Below are 21284 nucleotides of genomic sequence, written 5' to 3'. Positions count from 1 at the left end.
GTACCAAGAATAAGTAAACGCCATTTGTAAGATCGTAGCAGCCATCTTCAAAAATAGTAATTTTGGCACTAATTTAAAATCAAGATGTAGGCACAACCAAAGTAAACTTCCATAATTTAAACTAGTAGTTCTGTGAACAGTAGACCTCATGCTTAGTATGTGACATTGACCTGTTATGTTTTCTCAAAAAATAATAAAAAATTTATCAATTTAAAATGTCTAGAAAAAATCCTAAATAAACATAGAGCTTTCTGTCCTATATTGCGATGTGATGTGTTATCCCGGAATGTGAGTGTGAGCGCTGTTGTCAGGTCTGGCTGCAACTATCTACAACGTTGATGGAAAGATACATTTTCAAGATGTTTGATGTTTTTAGTACAGTATTATAGTCCACTAGACAGCTGATTTATGATGAATAATTCTATAGTCTGATTTTAACTCCAATATTGGCGTATGAAGGAGGCTCCTTTTTCCTTTTATTACTTTCCTTGCCCTATTACAATAGGAAAGGAAAGTATTGCTTTCCAAAAAAATTAAGGTACCCCAATTTCTGAATTTCTATATGTTTCAAGGTCCCCTGATTCCAAAAAGGTGGTTTTTGGGTTTTGGTCTGTATGTGTGTGTGTGTGTGTGTGTTGTGTGTGTGTGTGTGTGTGTGTGTGTGTATGTGTGTGTATGTGTGTGTGTGTGTATGTGTATGTGCGGCTGTGTACACAATATCTCATCTCTCAATTAACAGAATGACTTGAAATTTGGAATGTAAGGTCTGTACAATATAAGGATCCACCACGAAAAATTTTGATCAAATGCGATTCAAGATGGTGGCTAAAATGTTGTCAAAAACAGGGTTAATCGCGATTTTTCTCAAAAACGGCTCCAACGATTTTGATTAAAGATATACCTGAAATAGTCATCGATAAGCTCTATCAACTGCCATGAGTCCCATATCTGTAAAAATTTCAAGAGCTCTGCCCCATCTATGCAAAGTTTGATTTTAGATTCTCAATTATCAGGCTTCAGATACAATTTGGACAAAAATTTTGAGTAGAAGAGATTGAGCATGAGAATATCTACAATTAATGTCTAGTAACATTTTCACCTAGAATTAAAAATAAGTTCAAAATTTGAGAAATGTGTTTATTCAATTGCAAACTGTTGGCATCTGTTGATTATATTAAATGATTCACTATGATGAGATAGCAGACCTCGTGTGTCTCCAGCGTTATTGCCCTGTCACCAGCTGGCTCAAATCTTTGAATAGTAGACTTGAGATGCGCAGGAACACTAGCATCACATGATCAATTTTCATAATGGCAAGGAAAGTTGTGTGAGTGTGCCACAACAGATCTTATTATCTTTGAAATGCAAAATTTCCAAAAACCTTGTATATATGTTGATATATGCACAATTTAGAAAGGAACATACCTGTTAAATTTCATGAAAATCTATTACAGCCTTTTCACCATAAATGTGCAACATATAAACATTTAAACATTAAGAGAAATGCCAGACTGTCGACTTGAAGCTGGGTTTACACCAAAGTTAGTAACAAAATGTTAATAACTTAATCCTTATAGATTCTATAAGATTGAACAGAACTTGACACACATATATGTTCATCATGTGTATGATAAGATATGTTCAATCTAATAGAATCTATGAAGATTAAGCTATTAACATTTTGTTAAACCCAGCTTTAGACCTCACTTCCCTCAGTCAAAAGGTCTATGCTTTATTCTGTTGTCCTGTGAACTGTTTAGCCAAATATAGATAGGTCCACGTTATAATGACAGTATTTGATTAACTTTGATGTTGCTATCCTTGTCTATCATTCGACAAAGCAGCTAGTACTATACTTTTCTAGCTCCACAACGATCTGTTTTTGACAATGTAGAAATACATTTAACTGAGGAAAAGAATCGGCAACGTTGTTCTCCTATCTTTATCCACTGCCATTATAACGTGGACCTTACTATAATCTTGTCTCCTAACATACTTCAAGCCTACAAAAACCTCATTTCAATTAACTTAAACAAAAAATTCAAGTTTTGAATGGCCTGCATCGCTTCATTCAATAACCTAAAGCTGTGTTTACACCAGAGTTATTAAAAAGTTATTAACTTGTCTGAATCATCAAAAATTTCTCTTGACAAAAGTTAATAACTCATGTTTCTAACAGAAAATTCCTTGTTATTAACAATATCTTGTTATCAATATAATTGACTTCCATATGATTTCATTTAACGAGAGTATTCATATTATATATTAGCTGGAATAAAAAGCAAAAAATGGTCTTCAAATTTGAATTGAAACATGTGTGTGATCATTAAAATCATCTGATCTAATGTAAATAAATTATAATGTTTTTACACCAGAGTTTAAAACAAAAGTTTTCAACATAAGTTAATAACATTTTTTTTGGATGCTAGTTTTGTTATCAACAGAAGTTAATAACTTTGTCACATGTTTTGTCTGCAGCTATAGTTATCAGGGAACAGCTGTAGTTGTAGGGTAGGGATGCTGGGCGAGGGTGTTGCAGGGAAGATAGTAACCTGTTATTAACAAAAGTTACTGACTCTCGATGGATTACATGAATCTTGTTAATAATAAGGATTTTTCTGTTGAAAACATGAGTTATCAACTTTTTTCAGGATAATTTTTTGTCGATTCAGTCAAGTTGACAACTTTTTATTAATAACTCATGTTATCAACTCCGGTGTAAATGCAACTCAACATGATGTTATTAACTTTTGTAATTAACATCAGTTGATAACAAAAATGTTAAAAACTTTTGTTATTAACTCCGGTGTAAACGCAGCTATAGACACAATCTGCTATGGAAAACAATGTAAACAAACTACACATAAAAGTTTTCCATACGATTATGACGTCACAATTTGGCGATATGGCAGTATATAGATGTTGGCTTCATCGACTTTCAGTATGAATATACAAAAATATATTCATACTGAAAGTCGATGAAGCCAACATCTACTGCCAAATCCACCCATCTTGACGTCACGCATCATATAGAAATTATAGAAAACTTTTTTGAGTTTGTTGTGTAAGTGTTTGTGGTGTTTAACTTACATTGTTGTTAAACATAGCTTGTTCTCCATAGCAGATTGTTATTTATTTATGTAATTATTATTTATGAAAATGGTAATCTCCTGCTCAGCATATAATTGCACTGAATTTTTTAGGAAAAAGAGTGGAATATCTTTTCATGCATAAGTTGAAATTTATACACATAAATATTGTAAGTTGTAACTGTAATATTATCCTTGGTTATGATGTAAGTGCAGCATAACAATAAATTAGCTTTGTAGGCTACCGTACCTTATTATTTTCAAAACACATTATAACTTTGAAGCCCATATTACATGACATATTATAACTTAACCGATATCGTTTTTGCCCATAGCTAGAAATAACCTAAAAACACCATGAATCTGAAATAGACACAATCTGAAAGTTTTCAATAGGATGCGTGACGTCACTGTTGTGACGTCGAGATGGGTGGATTTGGCAGTAGATTTTGGCTTCAGAAGCTAGACTTCCCAGCGTGTCTATTCTATGACTGGTCTAAGGTCCAAGCATAGACCTTACCATACCACTGCAGTGAACTCTAAACTAACTGGAACGGGCTGTCCAATGCTTAGCTACAACCAAAAGTGTGTAAGGCGGAGTGAGTGAGACAGGCATATCGTGTGGGATTCCCTTCTCTCTCGTACTCATACATTCAAGCAGGCTGTTGCAGATCTTGAGTACGATTTTTCATTTTTAAAATTTAAAAACGGATTTGAATGAGTATTAGGGCTATTATTATTAGATCACAACATTTTCTCTTAAATATTGTGATGTATTTGTAGTGAAATGCGTAGAATTGAATAAAAATACGACCAAAAAATGGTGATGTATTGTGTTGCATTTGGATGCAAGAATGGGCATGTTAAAGGAAATGGAATACCATTTCACAGGTAAGTCAAACATTTTTATTCTGTTAATTAATTTGAAGAAATCTTTTTGTTTTACATACATTTCCAATACTTCTTTCTATATTGATCAGTTTATTTGACCAAAAATAAAACAACAAATTTGGTTATATTCCTAGTAAGTTATACCGTACTGTGATAGTTTCTATGTTTATTGAAAATTTCGGCCTACTTTATAGCATCTAAAATAAAAAACATAGTTGAAGAACAAATTAATCCTTATTCAAAAAAGAATAAATAATATCTGATGCAGAAATTGTGAATGTTTCCCTACAAAGACTATCATTCATTCTATCACACATTCTATGTATGATGTAATTGATGGATATAAATTTGGTGTTAAGCATCAGCATATAATAAATATAGTATATTTATCATAATATTTGTATACGGTATATTATGTAGGTACAGTAGGCGTATCATACATTTTATGTATAATATAAATTTAGTGTAAGTAGCAGCATATAATACTAATAGAATCTGATAGTATAATACTATAATCTAATAGAATCTATAAGTACGAAAAAATAAACATTTAATGAATTTTGTGTAAACACAGCTTTACAATAATGATTAATAATTCTGTGTTATCATCATGAGATGACATAATTTATTTTAGGTACCTACTTTCATTTTGAAAAATATGATATTGCTATCAGCTGAATTGTAATTAATTTTTGAAATCTTCCCATTTCAAATAAATTTAATAATCGTTCAATTTACAATTATAAATAATTTTATGTGTATAATTATATGTGTATTATTGTTTATATAATTTATAATTATAAAATAATTATTATTTAGCATATTTTACTGTTTGCCTATCATATGGTCATAATTATAATACAATTGATATAATGTTTCTTCATAGATTTCTTTGCATCATTTCTGAAACTCCCACTATGATTTGAAATGTTATCAGAATACCTAGTATATTGCTATCATTACATAATTTAATAATCCTGTGTTATTGAATCATCATAATTTATTTAATTTACCTACTTTTATTGTGAAAAATATGAGATTGGACTATGAGCCTGTTTTTTTATTCCCAATCATTTCATGACAGTTTATATTTGTCCTTGTTAAATAAATAAAAATGAATAAATAATACGCTTCTCTTAAGTCTGGCCCAAAGTTATTCCCATGCTTGTGAAAAGTTGACAATACTAAAACTACTGCAGTCACAAATAAAAAAATTCTTTTCTTTATTAATATTCAACCTATTTAATTATTTTTGCTCTCAAAAAGTTAAAAATGAACTGCTTAATAAAGGAAAAATAACGCTTCCGTGGAATAAGACATACAATATAGAAATAAAATAGAAATTGAGACTGTGCAATGCATTCTCCCATAAGAGCCAATGCGTAACAAAATTAACGAATCCCACAGCAATGCGGGTTGCCTATCTTTACCAGCTGCCTCACTTTTTTTGTGTTGCTAGTCCATTCCAGTTAGTTTAGAGTTCACTGTACCACTGTATACATACAGTATGGAAACTTGGCTAGTACCCTGACGCAAAAGTCCGCCATCTTGTCAGGAAGCGCCGCATTGTATATAGTGAGGTCCACGTTATAATGGCAGTGGATAAAGATAGAAGAATAGCGATGCCGATTCTCTTCGTTGATTGGTTATATTCTACACTGTCAAAAACATAATTGGCATCGTTGTGGACCTAGAAAAGGATAGTACCACCAGCTTTGTCGAATGATAGACAAGGATAGCAAAACCAAAGTTGATCAAATACTGTCATTGTAACGTGGACCTCACTTTAGTATTGTTCAGATCACTTTAATGATCCGGATCAATTGATCTCGTTCACTGCCACGAGCCAATCAGAAGACCAGGATTGGAACTTCCCAAGGTCATGTGACGTGTGTAGTATTTGCGTCACGTAAAAAGCATTGGTTAGATAGGCGTTTGATTACAAGTTTCCATTCTGTACCTATTCTGTGACTATACTTGAGTCGTCCAGTTTCAAAACTCGTTAACTCCAACCATTATTTTATCTGTGCTCCAACCAAGCATTTTTTTCACAAAGGGGGAAAAAATGTAAAAAAAAAATAATTTTATTGATGTATCAGGTCATAAATCATTGATTTGGAATTTTTCTGTAATTAAAAAAAAACCATTTGCACATAACAGGTTTTGCAGCAGTATTAGCATTATGAAAGGTTTTGCACCGTTATGAAAGATAATGAGTTATGCTCCAGTAATTCTTAAATTGAGAAAAACTTATTATCCCACTATGAATTTAACTGAATTTGCAAATTTTATATTTTGTTCAGACCTTTTTATTGGCTGGGATTATAAAAACGCATATTAAGCTATAAAAAAGAAGTTTATCAACTAACAAACATACCGGTAGCCAAGCACACATAACCAAATTGTTGCATCATAAAAATGAATCAAACCAATCTATTATAATGAATGTCTGTTGGTTTGTATGTTTCCTATAGGCTCGAAAACTACTTGACAGAACGGCATGAAACGTTGGGTATATGTTGTGTGAATATTGGGGATGGTTTCTGACCAGAAATTTTAATAGGGGGGCCAATAATATTTTTTTATTAATCCATTTTACAGACCTATGTTTTCGAAATTTTCGGCCGAGCGGCTACTGAAGAGCGGAAACATGATCGTGATTCAAGATCATATGATTTGGCATCTAAAGTTACCAGCTGTATAATAAACACGTCACCCTGTGATAAATTGTGTACTGGAATTATAACGGTAGTTTGGAGTTGAAGTTAGTGTACCGTAGTTGATTGGTACCAGCTGTAGATAACCATTCCTTAAGCTAGACACACACCAGTTAGTCAAGAAAAGACAAGATACGTTAAGTCACAATACTTCACATAGTTGCTTATGAAGACATGTCTAATTGCAATGACTAATCGGTGTGTGTTGTTTCATAAGCAACTATGTGAAGTATTGTGACTAATCGTGACTAGTCTTGACTTGACTAACTGGTTTGTTTCCACCCTTAGAAGAGCTATACAAATAATAATTATCATTGAGAAACTGGAAAATGTTGGAAAAAAATTATTCACCTCATTAATTTACTTTCACCTTTTAATTCATTCATCCTTTGAATTTAGCTTAGCTTATATTCATCCTAAAATGGAAGATGTAAAGAATATGTAATTCTGTGTAATTCATGTACATCACATATTTCCCGGACCATCTATTGACAATCAACAACTATCAAAAAATAAATTCATTGATTTGAAACACTGATTTGACCTATTTTTTTCTAATTCAACACTTTACTGATAGATATCACTACCAATTGATTGAGAAGAATAGCCTGTTTTCGGAATAATAAATGCTGTATGACTAAGCACATAGGATGTCCGTATTGACATGCAAATGAATTGATTATCAGATAAATTTCATGATCCACCAAATAAAGTCTAAAGTCAACTTAAAATCTCTCCAAGTGTAAAAATTTAATAGTGGTGGGGTACACATGTGGGGTACACATGGCAAGTTTTGCAGCAGTATCCAAACTTTGACGCCCATTTTCATACCTTTTTAACGTGTTCCGTAGCATTTAACAAGTTGGAATAGTTGTATATGAACGCAGAGAACAAAATGGCGGTCTTGACCAAAGACCTTAAAGATGCATCCAATGCATCTCTCTTTAAGGTCTCTTCAAGGACTTTGGTCTTGACTCGAATTTGAAAAAAATGGAGATAACGAGTTTTGAAACTGGGCTACTCACTGGGCGATGTAAGTGTGACGTAAGCCGTTGCTACGACGCCATCTTAGTCTCTAAACAAACCGTTGCTAAGGAGAGAGAGCATGTTATTCAAATGGGACTAAAACATCACCTTACATTTACGAGTATATCAATGAAATAATAGATTTCTAAGAGTTGAGAATATTTTTTTCAAGTTCTACACATTCAAATCATCAATTTCCAGTATTTATTCAGATCGAATAAATTTTTTTGGGACAGCCAAAGCAGAAAGTCTCAGGAAGTAGTGCATATTATTAGGCCTACTATGTATGTAGGCTGCTATGGTAAGCCTTGTTGAAGAGAAAGTTAGAGTGCCACATGAATTCTTACATGAAATTTTTAATTATTATTTTGTTTTCAATAAAAGTTTACTTTCACAGCATTTATGCTGGAAGTTTTAGTCTGCTGTTTCACATTAGAAATGTTTACTTGAAAATACGGTATACACAGTCTGATTTCGATGACAAATGAAAATGGTTTGAAGCAAACGAACATTTTCTTTGTTCCTGACTGTAAACATTACAGTGAAAAGGCAGGCTACATACCATTTTTTTAGATTTCCTGAAAATCCCAAGGTCTAGCTCGCCTCTATAAGTTCTGTACTACATTTTTAGGTTATGTTATTGTTGATAAAAATCAAATTTATCTAGAATAACTACATTAGTGGAATTATTAATACAATAATTCAAATACAATTATGTTTACAGTGAATGTAGCACATAAAATACATAATTATTTGCTTTACTTTACATGTTCACTTACCCATTTTAAATTCTTGTAAACATCATCACCGTTTAGTTAGAATGTAGGAAGTACCTATACAACATGATTAGTGGTCACAGCATCTCCATCTTTTTACTGTGTTGAGTTCATTCAATATCTTACTATTTCACGTAAATTGAAAACAATTATATACTTCAGAAAACCTCAACACCAAACTTATAAGTAAGTACCTGAGCTAAACCAAAACACCTAACCTATATATTTAAGCTTTAATCTACTCTAACAGTTACACTAAACAATAGGAAAACAGAATATATTCATATGAATTTTTAAATTATACAACTTTATAACAATCTAATGAAATTCTAGGTAATAATTCAAATTGCACTTCATCTTTCTCTACAGGTAGGTTTTCCATAGCAGACTACAGACATGGTACTATAAGCTCTACTTCGTGAGACTTTCTGCTTTGGCTGTCCCAAAAAAATTTATTCGATCTGAATAAATACTGGAAATTGATGATTTGAATGTGTAGAACTTGAAAAAAATATTCTCAACTCTTAGAAATCTATTATTTCATTGATATACTCGTAAATGTAAGGTGATGTTTTAGTCCCATTTGAATAACATGCTCTCTCTCCATAGCAACGGTCTGTTTAGAAACCAAAATGGCGGCGTAGCAACGGCTTACGTCATCACTTACATCGCCTCTTGCATTATTTTGTCTCTGGTTTGAAATACACAATCAGAAAGCTTATGAAACGGCTGCTCTCAATTCAAACAAGTTTTATTTTTATAAAAAAATTTGAATTTTTTTATAGAAAATTGAATTTTTTTATAAAAATTAAATCTTTTTTTATAAAAAAATCAAATAATTTTTATTTCTCAATTCTCGTGTGCCTGTGCATGGTTGGCAACATGTTATTTCTAAACATATGTTTAGGTTTTCTGCTGTTTAGGTTTTCAGGTGTTCAGACAGAACGGCCCAATTTTGTGACTTCAGTTCCTACAGTTTCACTGTAGTTTTACAGATTTAAAATATTTTTGTGTAGCTTTGAGTTTTAGTTCTTAAATAATATTATAATTTCGAGCAGTTGAATTTTTTTAAAGTTATTAATGAGTGGCACTGAACTTATATTTGCTAGAAATTTAATTTAAAGTGTGTGGTAAGTTTTTTGTTTTTACCATGATCCATTACTTTTAGATTTCAGTTTAAATTCACTAAAAGAAACGTGTCTAGCCATTTTGGGTTTGGTAAAACTTGCTTATTGAATTAATGTTTTGATTGTTGATTTATTCCTTTGATATTAGGAAGGATTAGGCTAAATTGTGGTAAAGCAGACTTGACTCTTCTTCAAAATTTTCATTTTTTAACACTCTAGTTTTGAAATTTTCCTGGAAAATTTATACTAATTCGATAGTTTATAAAATGGCAAAGCTTTTTCATTATTGGAAAAATAATATTGTTACTGTGAAAAAAAATCAAGAAAAAACTGTTTGAAAAGTTTAGATTTTAACTCGACTTTGAACGATTTTCAACTTGTATCTCAATAACAATTGCAGATACAAACTTCTAACCAGTTTCATTGAATTTCTCAGTCAAATTTCCTATAGAAAAAGTATTTTTACGCCCTCAATCACTCGACACAAAGCTATCAAATTGTAGACAATTATTCACACTCAAACAAGATAAGTCTCGTTTTTAATTAAAAAATCGAATTTAAACTGAAATTCTGATTCGAGGATTTGAGCTAGACACCTGTATTTGGTCTCATTCGAAAGATAATCAAAAAAGGAAGTTTTTTCGCTATAAAAATTATTTCGTACCCTGAAAAAAAATCGAGAAAAATGTGTCTGAAGTTTTCAAAAAAACTTCAAAAATCACTCTTTTTCAATTTTGACCGCTAAAAAATACTTCTCAATAATCGACTTTGGCATGTTTTATACATCAAATCAATGTGAAATTTTGTCCTCTTTTTAACGATGTCCTCAAAATTCACTTAAGACCAATGGTTCTTGAGATATTGACGATTTAATGACTGGAAGTACGCCTACTTGAAAAATATTGAAAAATCGATATATCTCGAAAACGAAGGTTGATAGGAGAAAATTTTACTGAACATTTTTTGTTGCAAATTGCATGTAGAATCTATGGTAGCCGGGGTTTACACCTTATCTGGGACACCCTGTATATTGCAAGCACCAATGTATATAGTGACTGGACTACATACCATTTTCAATACTTTATACTCCACTTGCTACAGTAGTTGGGTTGTTATTACTTCACTATGAACAACACAACACAAAGTTCAAGTTACTTTCAAAAGGTTGCTCTCTGTATGTAGGTAACCTAATTTGACTGCAACCATCATAGTTTTCAGTTTTTTCTCATCACTTGTCAATGCCTGTTTTCACACACTGATCACACACCAACACGTTCTTGGCCCGGTGTCGTAAGGTTCGAAATTGCATGTTGATCAGTGCTGTCTCAAGCACCAAAGATGTCGGCCGACAGATATCGTGTCGTTTAAGATATTTGGATTGACTGTCAGGAAGTGGACCTCACTTGGTCAGTTATATACACTTATTTACGTTTGTTAACGTAGTAAATATTTAAATATAAAGCGTTTAAAAATATTAAACATTCAACTTTATCAAAATGGCCTTACCTGTTGGCATCACATTTTATCGCGCGACGTTCAGCTGATGTTTTCTATGTATGATGTTAGCCTCAAAGTATTCCTCGACTGAATAAAATGGAGACTCCAGTGGATCAACCAGTTCTTTATTTTTGTCCTGAAACTCCTTTCGTCCAAGTTCTTCACCCTGCCAGGTAAGGCGTTGTAAATCCTCAGCTTCCACTCATGTTGGCCGATAATTAGCCGACATTGCTCTGTTGTCAAGACTTTTGAACATGATTTTCACGCTCGTATATGACCTTTTAACTCTCTTCTCATGATAATAGTCAAAGCCCTGCTGTGTGCTAAATTACAGAAATCATGTCGGTGTCGTTACGTGTGAAGGCTTCAACGATGTTTGCCGACAATCAGACGACAAGTGTCGTCGCAAAATCGGGGTTAAAACAGCTCTTTACGTTTCTATCTCCTCATTATGAATAACCCATTCAACTTTTCAAGTTGTGAAATAGCAACTTGAGTTTTCGTTGCGTCGCTATCACTAGGTTGTCCTCAAATTCTAGCAGTGATTCTAGCTAGTAATTCTAGCAGTGTAGTGGAGGTGTTTAGACTACAGATGTTGGCATTGAGGGTGATGATAGGAGAGTCAATTCGAACTAGTTGTCGGCCCTACTTCAAAGAACTTGGAATTCCCCCACTCCCAAGCCTGTATATTCTGGAAACAATCTGCTTTTTAAAAAAACATATAAATAAATTCAATACAGGAGAAATATTTTACCAATATTCGACGAGATACAGAAATAATTTAGAGATTATGCACACCGAAGTGCTATGTATGAGCCAGGGGTAAGGAGTTACGGTTTCCGGATGCACAACTTATTGCCATCTCACATAGAAGAAACATCAGGTGAAGCTTTCAGACTTTCATTGAAAAAAGAGCTACTATCCATATGTGCCTACTCAGTGGAGGAATATAAAGATTTTTACAAACCTCAAGATGGAGGTTTAAGAAGATAGATAACATGTTACTGTTTCATTAATGACAAATTGACAAATCCTTATACCCCTTTTACAGGTGGTCAGTGGATGAAATAATAATAATAATAATAATAATAATAATAAAGAAAGGTACGGGTACGATAGAATGTGATTTGCTCTTACTGATGTAGGTATTTATTTTCCAAGAGCTATTGCAGTCATCTCTAGAATCTACTAGAGATGGCTGTGTAGATATTTATATGTCGTGTGGTTAGGTGGCAGGAGTATGTAAAGTGAAGAGGTGTACGTATGTAATGTAATATACATGAATCGTTTACTGTAACCATTACAAGGAGAAATACATTCAGTACCAATAATTGTAAACTTAAATTGTTTAGCCAAAATATGGCCTTGTCATTTGGTTCAAGCAGCTTCCTGGTTTAATATCTTATTCCACTGCCGGTAACCGGTAACCACTGCTACTGCCGGGAGGCCAAAGAGCGGCGTTCAGTACCATGTTGCTGCTCATTTTGAGAGCATCACCTTTTTTTATACTTTGCACAGTTTATAAAATTCACCAAATAATAGATCCAGGTTGATCATTGCTGATATCCACCTCACCTTTACCCCGAATGAACGACTCATAAGACTTATCTTATAAAGTCCTATGATGGTAGATGTTGTTGCCGGTAAGCTATGGTGCATTATTGTCCATTGTTTTAATTCTGAAGTGATGAAGTATGAGATTTAAGATAATGTTTTAGTGACAAAGGTTGATCTGTGAGGGTTTCAAGGCTATAAGAGAAGGTGATGGTGCGGAATAGGTTCATTGAGAACTGAAGCAGTCAGGAGGCCTACTGGAGATAGACAGAAACAGATTGTGAGGGGGAGGGGGTGGAGTGGAGAATGAAGGGAGGGGAGAGTCAGTGCGGGATGGATGGATAGATATCGTTCTTGATCCATGAACATCGTATGATGCATAAGATCACGTCAAATATTAGAACGCCTACACACATAATAGAGTCCTAGTCAATAAGTTAGTGAATGATATTGTCAATAAGTTATAGTGCCTATATAGTTTCAGAGGTTGTAGAGCATTGCAGATCTAAGCTGGATTCAGGCAGCTTGAAATTCTCTGGTTCCCATGTTTCTAAATTTGAGGGGCAATTTAGAATAGAATAATGATTTATTGAGAATAATTGAATACAAGCATAAAATTATCAAACAAAATCATTAGCTTGGCTTTTAAGCCGTCAGCTGAAGAAGGAGTTTCATAAGGAGTTTTATACAGTAATACTGTAATATTTCAGCATTGTATTCGCTTAAATTAACAATAGTAGTAACTTAAAATTCAGTAACTTCGATTCCAACAATTATTTCAACAATGAAACTTCATGAATTGGAAATATCATCAAAGAAAGTAGAGTAAATAGGCATACAACAAAGATTCGATAAAAATGTCAAAAACTTGAACTCTGGTTCTATCAGTATACCAAATCAAATCAAATCGTTTATTGCACAAAAATATATACAGAATACAACTGAAAGGAAATTGACAACTTTGTGCTACACGTCGGCAAAAGAAAACTTGTACGCCGACGTGGAGTCTTAATATAACTTATTCACTTATACATTAATATTAATATATAAAATGATCCTACAATATTATAATATGGGCTAACAGTAATTAACATTCAACCAACTAAATATTCCATTCTAAGAAATAACAATAAATTAAAGATATACATAAAGCTGAATTTAAGATTCATACAACATCAATCAATATTAAACCAAATCATTAATTGAATAAAAAAAATTTTCTTTCACCCAGGTATGGAAATCTTTTATTTTAGGCTTCTTTATCAACCATCCTCTTGGAACTTCATTATAGAGTTTATTTCTCAAATATGAAATACTTCTACGGGATAGGGTGCTATCAACTCTTTCAATTGTGATTAAATTTTGAGCGACTTGTCTAGTTACTTTTTGAAAATTTTGAATATTTTTTAATTTGAGCACATGTTTCTTAATAGTCTTTAAAATGAACAATTGTCTTATAGTGAGCAGATTGGAATTTTGAAACAATGTGACACTTGGGAAATCTCTCGGATACCTCATTATTGTTTTGATAACTAACTTTTGTAAAACAAATAGAGGTTTTAAAGTTGAATCAAAAGTTCCTCCCCATATAGAATTACCATACTGAACTAAGGATTGGAATAGAGCAAAATAAACAGATTTTAGTAATTTTAGACTCAAAATACTTCTAAGCATGTACATTTTTAAATTGACCACCCTTAATTTTCTACAAAGGTAGCTAATCTGAGGTGACCAGCGTAGATGCTTATCAACAAAAATACCAAGATACTTGTAATTGTTTACACTCTCAATAACCTCATTGCAAGAATCACATGGATACCTGTTACAAGCATTATTCAAACAAAGCCTGTTCATATCTAGATCTCCTCTTGTTGTTGGACTGAAGGTCATACATTTTGTTTTACCAAGATTTAGTCTCAAATAATTACATTTTAGCCACTGAGAAACCTTATAGTAACCCACTTTTGTTTGCTTGATAACATCTTCCCAGGAACCTTCTTGGAAGATAAGTGCTGTGTCATCAGCAAAACAAATTGTCTTAGACCCAACTGAGTCCAGTACACTAGGCAGGTTATTAAAATAGATCAAAAATAAAACTGGTCCCAATACAGTCCCTTGAGGTAGACCCCATGTCACATCTCTAATCTCACTATTACTACCACCACAGCTAACGATTTGGCTTCTACCCCTCAGATAACTTTCAAAGAAATCTAACTCTATTCCTTGAATACCAATATTAGATAGTTTCTGGATCATTTTATCATGTGGTACTGTGTCAAAAGCCTTGGCCAGGTCCAGAAACATTACCTAGGTTTTTTTATTTGTTTTGAAACCATTGTATATTGTCTCAGTTAAGGACTCCAATGCATCCTCTGTGCTTCTACCCTGTTGGAAACCAAACTGCCTCTTATCAAGGATTTTATTAACATCTAGATATTCAACTAATCTTTTCTTTACCAATTTTTCGAAAATTTTAGAAATAGAACTTAGCAAGCTAATTGGTCTATAATTTTGAGGTATTTCTTTACTCCCCCCCTTGTGTAAAGGAATAACTTTTGCATGCTTGAAATGCAAGGGAAAGTATCCAGATGAAAAACAACAATTGAAAATTTCTGAAAGAGGTTTAGAGATTGTGTCAGTTAATAGTTTTAGCACGCTGTTGGATATGTTATCCCATCCAGGTGCCTTATTATCATTCAAACTTTTGATTACTTCCTTGATTTCTGTTTCAGTAACAAAATTGAAATTAAATGCATTTTCAATATCTATTGTTTGTTCCAAATATTGATCTTCATTCTGTCCATGTATATCAATTTCCTGCGCTTGATTTATACCTACATTCACAAAATAGTCATTCAAAGCATTAAGATCTTGATTTACATGTAATTGTGAATTCTTATTTACCCCAATAATTGCTTGATTTATCACAGACCATATCTTCTTAGGGTGACCTTGAGCTTTATTTATTTCTGATTGATAATATAAATCTTTTGCTTTTCTAATTAGATCTACTATTCTATTTCTGTAAGACAGTAATTTCCTTCTCAGCTCTACATTAAATGGTTCATTTTTCAATCTTTTATATAATCTATCTCTTATAGTTATGGACTTTAGAATTCCATTGGACATCCAAGGTTTCAAATGTTTTTTAGTTAAATTAACCTTTTTAATAACTGTTGCTCTACTGATGCACGTTTTTACATTATTTACAAATTCATTTACTAATGTTTCAATACTTCTATTCGCGTCAATCTCCCAATTCATTAAAGCACTCTCCTCTAACAACTTTTCTTTATTAACATTCCTCACTTCAATAAACTTACATGGCTTACTAGATCGAGAACAAACATCTTTTTAATTGATGCGTGAAGAGCAGTCGCATAATGATCAGTAATTGACATTTCTAATACAGCAGTTTTTAATGAGTCATTATGTTTGGATTTAGAAAAAATATGGTCTAAACAAGTATTTGAAGCAGGACGAGTTTTTCTATTGACAAAGGACTCAAACCCATGCGAACTCATAATAGACAAATAATCATGCGTTTTTTTAGAGTTACATAACAAATCAATATTTACATCACCTATCACTAATGAATAATCAAAATTAAAGCATGAACCATTCATATAATTATCAAGTTGTTCTATAAATAAAGGTATACTTGTACTAGGAGATCTATAAACGGATGTTACTAAATATTTATTATTTTTAGTTTGCAGCTCAACAGCTAAGAAAGGATATTCGTTTGGACTATCAATTTTTTTCGAGGAAATACTATTAGCTACATACATGACAATTCCATCTGAACGATTCAAGGAGTTACTTTTTATATATAAATTATAGCCATTAATGTTTAACAGTGATTTTTCTTCTTCAGAAGTCCAGGTTTCAGTAAAAATTAGAACCTCAAATTTTGCTCTCATGCTGTTCAAAATAATGAGAATTTGATCAAAATTTCTTTTCAAACTTCTTATATTTAAACTAAAAATATTCAATTCATAATTAAGGGGCTGGATATAGTTCAAGTATTCATCGGTACTTTCACATTCCCTAACACTGTTAATACTATCTACAAATTGCGTGAGATCATTCATAATAAATGTTTGATCAAACCTGTAGCAATACTTTATTCCTCTCCGTTGATAACTTTTTTCAGATGGTCCAGTCCCTTGACTTTGAATACAGGTGAGCCCTCCGACTTCTTAGCGCACATTTGTGAACCACGAAACCAGACGAATTTCCAATCATTTTCCCTAGCTAACTCACGAGCGGCTTTCAGTTCTTTAGCACTCTTGGCAGTCAGCTGATTCATTAGCCTGAAGTGTCCGTTCGGCAGGTTTCTGTTGATTTTTTTCACGTCGATTCCGGGGCTGCTCCTATCTTCTCTGCTTATGGTTTGGAAAGCCGTCATCCATTTGTCCCTCATACTCCTTCTCACGAACCTGACGACAATCATCGGTGTAGTCTCTCGGTTCATGGATGGCAGTCTGTGAGCGACGCTGATTTCGTTTGATGAAAAATCAGACACTTGGAGAGCACTGGCTACGCCTTGTAGGATTTCGTCCATGTTTTCGTTCTTTGTTGCAGGTATACCGGTTAATAATAAATTTTCCCTCCTGGTATATTCTTCTAATATTTCATTTCTCTTAGAAAGAAATTTCACTTCTTCTTTCAATTTTTGGTTTTCAGTGATTAATTGTTCATTAGCTTTTTTGATTTCTCCGATATCCGATTTGAAACTATCAAAACTATCCGAAACAAATTTTACTGAGTGAGTTAGTTCACTTAATTGTTGATCAATATATTTTTTCAACGATTTTGAAAACTGTTCAAATAAAATTTTTCGCATTAAAACATCACTTTCCATTTCACTCTCTTCTTGTCCTGGTGACACAGACACCTGTTTACAAGCACTGCACTTCCATTTATTCCGATTATCCTTTGAAAGTTTTTTGAAGTTCTTTTCGGTTAAATAGTGGCAGATGTAATGACATTTTTGTTTACACGAAGCACAAATTATTGAGTCTTCATCACTGAAATTGCCGAGGCAAACGTTGCAGTTATTCATATTTCAAACGTATCTATAATATGCGAGCTAAATAGAACACGAGTTTGATGAGTAGACGGTCACGATAAACAAGTCAGTACACTCAATAATAGATAAGCTGCAAACAATAGTACAATTCACTCCTTGTCACCACAAACACGTCCGCTCGTCACCGCTGCTTGACTAAGACTGAAAATAAAAATGTATACCTCACAACTTTTTCCAACTTATGTACATCTTATACTAATAAATTGTAACTCAATAATTGAAGTTATTTATCAAAAACCATCGGTATTTCCACGCATATCTACAGTATAACGCGAGGTTTCTCCAATCACTACCGTTCATAATTACTGTAAACTCTTGTGTCCCCAAAATAGATTTACCCAGCCACTTAACTCTCCATTCCTTGAGTACTGGACATCTTGCAATAAAGTGGTACACATCTTCCTCTTCTTTTCTATTGCACAGAGAGCACAGAAAATTTCTATCCATCATCCAGGGCTTAATTCAGGTTTATTGCTTCTTCTCTAGCCTTCATGATCCATTTGACCTGAGAGTAGGCAATATCGCTTTTAAGGTAACTGTCATTTCCTAAATTTAGATTTAAACTTTTAAAAATTTTGTGGTATCCTGCTTCTGCCGCCTTACTTTGAAATCGTTCCATCTAACACTTATTCACGCCTTCTCTCAATTTTTTTAGTTCTCCTTTCCAATTGGCAAAGCTTTGTCTATTCAAGTTTATCTCTATTTCTGAATCTCTGACCATATCATTTCAATGTTTATACCATGACAATCTCTGACTGATTATTTGTAACGCTAATTTTTCGGATACCTATCATTCGTTTAAGACAAAACTTTTACAATATACGAAGACTGCAAACTGAGAGTGAAATAATATATTGACGACTCCATAGTTTCCAGAAAAATGACATAGTTGGGCGTATTATAGGGTAAACCAAACAATATTTTTTATGAAATATCGTTTGAGTTTCTCTGCTTCTTCGAATTTTCTATATCCCCATATCTGAGCTCCATTACACATTATCGCTCTTGCTACCGTTCTAAACAATACCCACGTGGAAGCTAACGGCACCTTTCCATTATTTATCACCTGATTGCATGCAGCATTCAAACCTCTCTTTGCGCTTTTCAATCTATCAGCTAGGTGCGGGCTGGAACTCAAGTTTGGCGTGAGTGTTACTCCTAGGTATTTATACCTTTTAACAACTTCTATAGCTTCTCCATTAAAAACCCACTTTTCATCACCTCTCCTTTCCACCTTTTCTAAAAATCATAATTTTCGATTTCTCCAGGTTTACCTCTAGTCTCCACCTCTCACAATACTGCTCTAACCTCTCAATCATGCCTTGTAATTCTGTTGGAGTATGGTGGCCAGCACCACAATATCATCGGCATACATGAGTACACCGAGCTTAACACCATCCGTAGTGGCACCTCCTCTCAATTCCTCCTCAATATTATTCAAAAACAATGCAAACAGCAAAGGACTGAGTAAGCAGCCTTGTCTGAGACCTGTATCTGTACTAAATGACTCTGTTACGCCACCCTTATACCACACACTCGAGTTTGTGCCACTGTACAAGCTCTTAATTACTGAAAGAAACCTAGTGGACAGTCCCATAGATGATAATTTATATACGAAAGCTCCTCTATTCACTGTATCGAATGCAGCCCGGTAGTCCACAAAGAAGGCATATAATTTACCACCTATTTTTGCTGTTTTCAATTCCGCCAATGAAATAAGATTAAATAAATTATCTACTGTCGAGTACCTTTTTCGGAAACCTGCCTGATTTTCCTTCAAAATTTTATTACTATGAACCCAGGACTCCAGTCGAAGAAGAAGAAGACTAGTAAACAGTTTAGCTATTGCGTCAATAAACGAAATACCTCTATAATTGGACACTGAATTTATATTCCCGTTCTTAAACAAAGGATAAATAATTGAATGCTTGAAACTCTCAGGGACAACTGCTTCCTGAAACATTTTATTAAACATTTCAACTATTTCTATCAATAACTCATCTGGAGCATTTTTATAAAATTCATAAGGAATGCAGTATCTTCCAGCTGCCTTATTATTTTTAGCTTTTTTTAATACAATTTTGAGCTCTTCTATTGTGAAATTTCTATCTAATTGATCATTCGCTATTAATGGTTCTGCAAATGGAAAAAGTTTGTATGAAGGGATGGTCCAAGTAATTCGGAGAAATGATTGGTCCATTCTGGTGCTCTTATATCATTAACAGATATATTATCCCGTCTTTTCAATTTATTATCTGCCTCCCAACTTCTTTTGTATCTTTTGCCGTCTCTAAGCTCTTGCAAATTAGTGTGCAATAACTCTTCTCCTTGGCAGTACACAGATCTTTGTAATTTTTTCTCTCAATTGATAGCCTTTCTCTGATAAAATCAGAACTTCTTTCTCTGAATATTTTTAATAGAGAAAATACTTTATCACGCTGTTTAGCACAATCTTTATCATACCACACCTGCTTGAACTTGGCTTTATGCTGTCCTAACTGTAGTGATTCATTCGACGATCTCTTGATACAATCTACAACAGCGATAACTGACTGTTCTACATCATCAATCCTTTCACTTACATTCATTTGACTCATATTTCGAATAATTCTATTTTTATAATATCTATCATCAGCTCTACCAGAAATAAGTTTTGGTGGCAAATTAATGTGTGTATCATCAACTCTTTCAACTACTCTAACTTTTTTCAACTACATTTTTACTGGTAAATGATCAGAGTACACCTGTAGAATTACTAAAAAGTCATGAAAAAATTTCAAACTACCACTATACATTGCAACCAGATCAATAACAGACGCACCCATACTTCCTATAAAAGTAAAATGCCCATCTTCATCACCCTTAGTCCTACCATTTAACAATACTAATCCAAAATCCTCACATAGTTCCAAAAATGTCTCCTTTTACCGTTTATTATCTTATCTTTCGATTTTCTCTTCAGTATGAAATTATCTGGCAAGGGACAATTTATTAAATAAACATCTTACTCATGATCAGATGACTGGACCTCAGCCTCTCCAGATGGACAAAAGGAAAGTTGATGTCATGCCTATGTCGGGTATTGATTCCATGAACGGGAGTTATAGATATGGGAAGCACTGACCGGGTTGTAGTTCGGAGGGTCGTGTACCTCAATGATAGTATATAATGCTACTGTGGATATGAACTGAACTATGAATAGATGTGTTCAGATATGAATCTGAACATGATTCATGAATATGAGATTAGATATTTGAGTGTGTGCTTTGTCCCCATATCTGCTAAATATGGTTATAGATCAGTTTTTGTTAATAAGGAGCAATATATTAGTATTTGGAGTAAGCTCCTGGGTTGCAGTTCACGGTGACGAATGAACGAGGTATTATATTGTGCAAAACAGCTGCTAATGGATTGTGTTGTAGATTTAATGAATAAATTTCAGTTTATGAATTCTGTAAACGTTTTAGGCCGGATACAGAGCTCGACCGACCGTCAGTGCATATGTACCATCC

At 33.4% G+C, this 21284-nt stretch overlaps 1 protein-coding gene across 1 annotated transcript in view; it reads left to right on the top strand.

Moving 5' to 3' along the window:
* The first annotated feature begins 9407 nt into the window (after positions 1-9407).
* Positions 9408-21284, top strand: part of LOC111043608 (tubulin-specific chaperone E) — a 40033-nt gene continuing 28156 nt past the window's right edge. Inside the window, exon 1 of the mRNA XM_022328598.2 lies at positions 9408-9629. The gene's annotated coding sequence lies outside the window, so the exon portion shown is untranslated. The remainder of the gene's footprint in view (positions 9630-21284) is intronic.

The sequence above is a fragment of the Nilaparvata lugens genome, chromosome 3 (assembly GCF_014356525.2).
Source record: "Nilaparvata lugens isolate BPH chromosome 3, ASM1435652v1, whole genome shotgun sequence".
Taxonomy (NCBI): domain Eukaryota; kingdom Metazoa; phylum Arthropoda; class Insecta; order Hemiptera; family Delphacidae; genus Nilaparvata; species Nilaparvata lugens.
Note: the sequence above shows the minus strand (reverse complement) of the source record. Positions and strands in the feature narration are given on the sequence as shown.